Below are 7,760 nucleotides of genomic sequence, written 5' to 3'. Positions count from 1 at the left end.
GCTAATTGTAGGACATGCTGTCATTGTGTCCCACTTGCAGTAATTGATTTTGCTTAGGCTTCCAGCCATCTCAAGGATTCTTCCATGTAGTGTGTTACTGTATGGATGATCACAGTGTTGGTGCCATTGGCATCATCTTCAGCTTGCTGGATGATTAATGGACTTGGATCTGTCACGCTGACCAATTTGGTGACCATAGTTCTGTACGTTTTCATATACTTATGAATAAGGAGAAGAACAGACCCTAGATGGTGTTAAACTGGGGAAGGCCAATTATAACTGTATTCGGCAAAAATTGGAGAATGTGGAGTGGGAGCAGCTATTTCAGGGAGTCTGACGTGGGAGTATTTTGATGACCTGTTTATTAGAGTGCAGGACAGGCATGTTCCTATGAAAATGAAGGACAGGGGTGATGGGGAAATGATCAGATTAGTAAAAAAAAAGGAAGCATACCTAATGTCTAGGCAAATAAAAACAGACAAGGTGCTTGCAGAATATATAGAAAAAAGGAAGGGCCTCAAATGGGGAGTAGGGAGGGCTAAAAGGGGCTATCAAATGTCCTTGGCCAGCAGTGTTAAGGAGAATCCTAAGGCATTTTACTCATATATTAGGAGCAAGAGGGTAGATAGGGAAAGAATAGCCCATTCAAGGATAAAGGAAGGAAGTTATGTGTGGAGCCCGAGGAAATAGGTGAGACCCTTAATGAGTACATTGCAGCGGTATTCACCAGTGAAGGGGGTGGATACTCTTGGTCAGGTCCACATAACGATGGAGGAAGTGTTGGGTGTTTTGAAATGTATTAAGGTAGATAAGTCCCCAGGGATAGATGGGAGCCGTCCCAGGATACTGTGAGAGGCAAAGGAGGAAACATTTAGACCTTAAATGATATTTTTGCATCCTCTTTGGCCTCAGGTGAGATTCCAGAGGACTGGAGATTGGCCAAAGTTGTTCCTTTGTATAAGAAAGGAAACAGAGGTAATCCAGGTGCTGGAGAAGATACTGACAGATAGGATTTGTTCACATTTGAAAGTGAATGTACTTGTTCGTGACAGGTAGCGTGGGTTTGTGCGGGGAAGGTCATGTCTCACCAACGTGGTTGAGTTTTTTGATGAGGTGGCAAGAATGATTGATGAGGGACAGGCAGTGGATGTTGTCTACATGGATTTTAGTAAAGCATTTGTTAAGGTACCTCATGGCAGTTTGCAGATTTGGGCAGAGAAATGGAAGGTGGAGTTTAATCTGGACAAATACAAGGTGATGTATATTGGAAGATCAATTTCGGCTGCGAATTATACAATAAGTGGCAGAACCCTCCAGTGCATTGACGTATAGAGGGATCTGGGCACACAGATCCACAGATCCTTGAAAGTGGCAACACCGGGTAAGGTGGTCAATAAGGCAGACAGTACACTTGCCTTCATCGGCTGGGGAGTAGCATATAAAAATTGGTAAGTTATGATACAGTTGCATAAGACTTCAGTTAGGCCACATTTTGAATATTGTGTGTAGTTCTGGTCACCACACTACCAGAAAGATGTGGATGCTTTGGCGACTGTGCAGAGAAGGTTTACCAAAATGTTGCCTGGTCTGGAGGGTTTTAATCATGAGGTAAGGTTGGATGAACTTTGATTGCTTTGACTTGAAAAACGGAGCTGGGGGATGACCTGATAGAGGCTTACAGAATTGAGAGGTATAGTTTGGGTGGATAGTCAGAGGCTTTTTTGCAGGGTGGAAAGGTCAATGACAAGAGGGGGCAGGTTCTAGGTGAGAGGGGGAAAGTTTAAGGGAGAAGTGTAGGGAAAAGTTTTCACCCAGAGAGTAGTGGGTGCCTGGAATACACTGCCAGTTGAAGTTGTGAAAGCAGATATATTAGCAACTTTGAAGGCATATGTTGATGGACACATGAATGGGAGGTGAGTAGAGGATAGAAACCATGTACGGGCAATAAGTTGCAACACGAAATAAAGGATTAGGAATCAGGACAGTCTTAATGGGCTGTAGGGCCTGTTCCCATGCTTTATTGTATTTCACAACCTGTATCTTGAATGGCTTTCTCAGGAAGTATGTCAGTATTTCAGGTTTTCTTTCTGCCTTGGCCTTTATTCATCTCAATCAATGAGGAGAAAGTGAGGTCTGCAGATGCTGGAGATCAAAGTTGAAACTTTATTGCTGGAACAGCACAGCAGGTCAGGCAGCATCCAGGGAACAGGAGATTCGACGTTCCGGGCACAGGCCCTTCTCATTCCTGAAGAAGGGCCTGTGCCCGAAACGTCGAATCTCCTGTTCCCTGGATGCTGCCTGACCTGCTGTGCTGTTCCAGCAATAAAGTTTCAACTCATCTCAATCAATACCTTTCTCACTTCTCTTCCTGTTTAAACCACCTGCAATTAATTGATTCAGTAATTCCCATTCTTTGCAAAATGTAAGCTTGTAGAGCACGTTCCTTAATCAGGATGGTGATTTTCTAGTTCTCAAAGGCAGTGTAAGATGCTCTCTTTCATGAATCAGTACACATTATTTTGCAGTGATCATTATATTGAAATCAGTGGAGGTTTGATCAGTATTTGTAGAGAAAAGTGGTGCCGTAATTGGTCACAGTGCCGACATGTCATAAAGGAGCAGCATATAGATGGGAAATAGAGGGAGGCAAGGATAGATCTTTGGGGACCACCAGATCTAATGGTTTGGGGAAGAGAAGCCATTTTAAGTGATACTCCCTTTACAGTCAGATAGCTAAGAGTAAAACTACATGACAGCAGCTACACCCAGTCGGATGATCACGGAGCATTGGTGACGGTGGTGTGGACAAGTGCACAGAGACTGCAAAGATTGAGAAAACTGTGAAGGGATAGTTTACTTTTGTCACTATATATAGGACCAAATTTGTGTCTTAGTTAAGAGCGGTTTTGGTATTGCAGGAGAATTAGAAGTTTGACTGGAGAGATCGAAACATAGGGCTGAATGTTTTGGGGGTGGGGCAAGGAGGAGGTCACTACTCATCTCCTCGGCTCCAGAGGAAGCCAAGATGGATCATCCACTCAGCACATGGCTGAAGATTGCTACTTTTTTTTCCCTGACAGGTTAGGTGAAGTATGTATTTACATTAGACTTACATGAACATATAACTCAACTTTGATGGTAAAAAGAGCATTGTATAATGTGCTACATTTCTAACATGTTGCCAGAATGCAAGGCTATCTCACAGAGTTTAAAACTGGAAACTTACCCATCATGACTAAATAATTAACAAAGCACTAGCAAAATTAGCGACAACTAGTTTTTATTTCTCAGGAGATTTGTGAATATGCTGTTGAGCTATCCATTCAAATAACTAATTGTGATGTGAAGCAAATCCTTTTGAATCAGAACTGGATCATAACCTGATGAGAACTAGGACTAGGGTTTACAACGATAAGTGCAAATTGGTTAATTAATGCAATGTGCAACAATTCCTAAGATGCTGAATTCTTGGAAATATATGTCATAAAAGGCAATTGATCTAGATGCACAAATTTGTGGAAATCTTTCAAAAAAGCATATGAGTCTACAATTGAAAGAATTCTTTACGTTCGACTGAGGGAGCTGGCGTAATGGTCCTGCATATGTTTCTCATTCTCATGTTGAAATTTAGGAAGAATATTGTTGTGGCAAAGCTGAACTCAGTCAGTTCTCTGGATTTTTATACAAAGGGGGTGGAAAAGTAATTTTACTTTTAGTTTATGAACCCCTTTGATACAAAATAATAGGCATTAAGGATTTGCGTTGCAATGGAATGTTATGTTAAGATGATCTGTTCAACATCTGCTTCTAAAACCATATCAGGTGGCATGACATGGAGTGTATAGATAATTGCTAACACGTATAACTGTACACACCCTGAGTCTCTGCCATTGTGAAAGGCAATGGAAAAATGGCCAGGAGCTAAACATTTCCCACAAGCAGAAAGGAGAATACAACAAGAGAGTTGAAAGAGGCTGCTTCCATGTCCTGAAAGCAGATTTGATGTGTGCAGGCCCACAAAATGCTGAAGGTGAAAATACTTTAAAACAAAATGAAGTTTTATTCTCAATAAGAAATAAAATAAACTATAGAGCAAAAAAGATGATTTGTGCAACACAGGTCATTTGGTGAATGACAAATGGCTGGGCTAGTTTTTACCACTTGGACAATTTGAAAATTTCGTGGCTTTTTCTATTTGCAACAAAATAGCAAACCATTGTGAGGTTTGCTCACAAATTCAAACACTAAGAACTAAAAAGATGACAATGACTATGATAATATGCTCAATGTCCATGTTTGTACCACATGCTCAGTGGCAGTACTGTGTACTATTGAAAACAATAACTCAATATCAAGTTCAGCAACTTTAGGGCTTGAGTCACCTTCTTCAATATCCTTACCCCAACTCCACACACCAGGCCTTGTTATCACATGGTCTGCTAATACACATAACCCACTTTTAGCCAGTAATTGTCCCCATTAGCAGCCATTCATTCTTCTAGGCTGAATGTTATCCACTCTTTTGTCCAAGTTTTCTTCTCTCTCTATAGGCTCTATCTCCACCTATCATTTATTCCTTAACCACCCCGCTATAATCTACATAAAAAATCTTTTCCTAGCTACCATCAGTTCTGAAGAAGATTCTCTGCACCTGAAACATTAACTCTGACTTCTCTCCACAAATGCTGCCAGACAAGAGCTTTTCGAGCAATTTCTGTTTTTGTTTTGTGATTTCCAGCTTCTGCACTTCTTTTGGGTTTTTTATTCATGCATTATTTGCAAGATGCACTGAAGAAATTCACCAAAGATCCTTAGACAGTACCTTCCAAACCTATGACTGCTTCCATCTAGAAGGACAAGGCCAGCAGATACATGAAATCACCACTGTTTCCAAGTTTCCTCCCAAGCCACTCCCGATTCTGACTTGGAAATATATCGCCATTCCTTCACTGGCTAGGTCAACATCCTGGAATACCTTCCCTAATGGCACTTTCACAAGGACGTGCAGTAGATGCTGGCCCAGCCATCGACGTCCACGTCCCATGATTGAATAAAACAACACACCTTAGCTGACTACCAGTGAATATATCCCTTTTAACATACGCAGAATGTAAGCATAAACTGCTGGAGGGCATAAAGATACAATTGTTAAAAGTCACAGAACAAGGTTTATAAGCAAAAAGAATACACAATAAAGTATAGCAGGGTACTTGTTCCAAAGTCGAAAGGAAACATGGACCAAACTAAGTCTGGGAGAATTTCCAAGTTCTTCCGGTCGTTATAAAGGCTTTGCTGTACTTGGAGTGCCATCAAGTGGCAATATTGTGCAAATGACTAATTTGAAAATTAGATTACACTTGCTAAAAATGAATGAAATCCATTTTGTAACTTTCAAAACATGTTCCGATGGAGAACCTCATGCTTAGACATTGAAAATCAATTGGCTGAAAAGGAAACAAATGAAGGTTTGAATAAAATTATTTTCTTGTTAAACTGCAATGTGTACCTTTTGAGGGAAATCTGCATTCTCTTTATTTTCATGATGTGTCAATACCCATTTTTAGCAAGCCGTATTTGCATTGAACATACAAAAGCACAAATGCTGCCCTCAGCAACTCATTTTCTTGTTTATTATCATTTTAAAAACAGCACCTTCCCAATGTCCTATGAGACTGCTGAGTTTTAACTTGAAAATCCAACTTTCTGAACTTAGCCAAAGTGATAATAAGTGCTTCACAATTAGCCCAGTGTCCTTTAGATCATGAGTAGGTAGGAGATGAGACCATTAAGTGTATTCATGCAAGATGTTACAACATGAACATCAGTGAACAGTAAGGTAGAGTTGAACTGTATTATCCCCTCTCAGTCAAATAGGAACCAACATTTCACTATGAAATCACACAAATGGGGATTGGCAAAGTTATTTCACAACTCACGATGTAAAACAAGGGGAGGCCTAAACTTTCCGTGTTGAGTGTAAAGGAGCATTGCTGCCCCTTTTGGCCTCAAATTAGGAAGTAAAACAACTTGCCTGGAAGACAGGAGGATGTGAAACCAGACACACTAGTAAGCCAAAATTAGAGTGGTGCTGGAAAAGCAAAGCAGCATTGAAGGGGTCGGGGGGGGAAGAATATCGATGTTTTGGGCAGGGGCCCTTCATCAGGAATGGGCTGTTGCCCGAAACGTCAATATTCCTGCTCCTTGGATGTTGTCTGACCTGCTGTGCTTTTCCAGCACCACTGTAATCTTGACTCTAATCTCCTTAACAGGTGTAAGTCCATGGAAAATTCTTTCAACATATTTCCTTTTATAAATATTGTTGTGGTTCTGTTCGCTGAGCTATGAATTTGTGTTGCAGACATTTCGTCCCCTGTCTAGGTGACATCCTCAGTGCTTGGGAGCCTCCTGTGAAGCGCTTCGGTGTTGTTTCCTCCGGCATTTATAGTGATTTGTCTCTGCCACTTCCGGTTGTCAGTTCCAGCTGTCCGCTGCAGTGGCCGGTATATTGGGTCCAGGTCGATGTGTTTGTTTATAGAATCTGTGGATGAGTGCCATGCCTCTAGGAATTCCCTGGCTGTTCTCTGTTTGGCTTGTCCTATAATAGTAGTGTTGTCCCACACAAACATACAACCTCAACACCAAGGAGAGGGAAGCACTAAAAACACTAAGAAATGATAAGAACATAATCATACTACCAGCAGACAAAGGCAGAATGACGGTCATCCTGGACAAAGCAGAGTACATCCGGAAAACTACTTGCAGATACCAACACCTACCAAAAGAGGGAGTTTGACCCCACCCCACAGCTCACCAATAGGATGAAAAACACACTGAGGAACCTGCAAAAAAACGGACAGACAACCAGGTTTGATCTACAGAGAATGAAACCTGAAAGCAACACCACCCCCAGATTCTATGGACTACCTAAAGTGCACAAACCAGACATCCCACTCAGACCAATCGTATCGCTACCAGGGACACCATCACACAAACTGGCTAAAGAATTACAACAGAAATTGAAACACCTGATCAGCGGATCCAGACACTCTATACAGTAAACACAGGAATTCTTGGACATCATCAGAAATATACGCATAGACAAGGAAGAAACTATGGTTTCATTCGATGTAATGGCACTGTTCACCTCTATCGACAAAACCCGAGCCAGAGAAACAATAGCCAACCTGCTGGACATACAGAACAGACAACAAGACGGGGAACTTATCGACAAAGACTGCATACTCAAATTACTGGACCTGTGCCTCACAACACACTTCACATTCAACAACCAAATATATGAACAAATCAACGGCACACCCATGGGCTCACCCATCTCTGGACTCAGAGCAGAAGCTGTAATGCAAAGATTAGAACAAACAGTCTTACCGCAAATTCAACCCAAACTCTGGGTCAGATATGTGGATGACACCTTTGTAATAATTAAAAACACAGAAATAGCGAACACACACCGGATCATCAATGCCACACTCACAGGAATCAGATTCATTAGAGAGGAAGAAAAGGACAACCAACTCCCATTCCTAGACGTGATGGTACAGAGAACACCGAACGGAGAATTCACCACAAAGGTATACAGGAAAGCCACATACACAGACCAAGTCCTGAACTATGAAAGCAACCACCCCAACACACACAAAAGAAGTTGCATCAAGACACTATTCAAAAGGGCCACAACACACTGCAGAACAGAACTGCAAAAAGAGGAAGACGAACACCTCTACAATGTATTCGCCAAAAAC

Source organism: Chiloscyllium plagiosum, chromosome 14 (genome assembly GCF_004010195.1).
Source record: "Chiloscyllium plagiosum isolate BGI_BamShark_2017 chromosome 14, ASM401019v2, whole genome shotgun sequence".
Classification (NCBI taxonomy): Eukaryota; Metazoa; Chordata; class Chondrichthyes; order Orectolobiformes; family Hemiscylliidae; genus Chiloscyllium; species Chiloscyllium plagiosum.
This window is presented reverse-complemented; position numbering follows the sequence as displayed.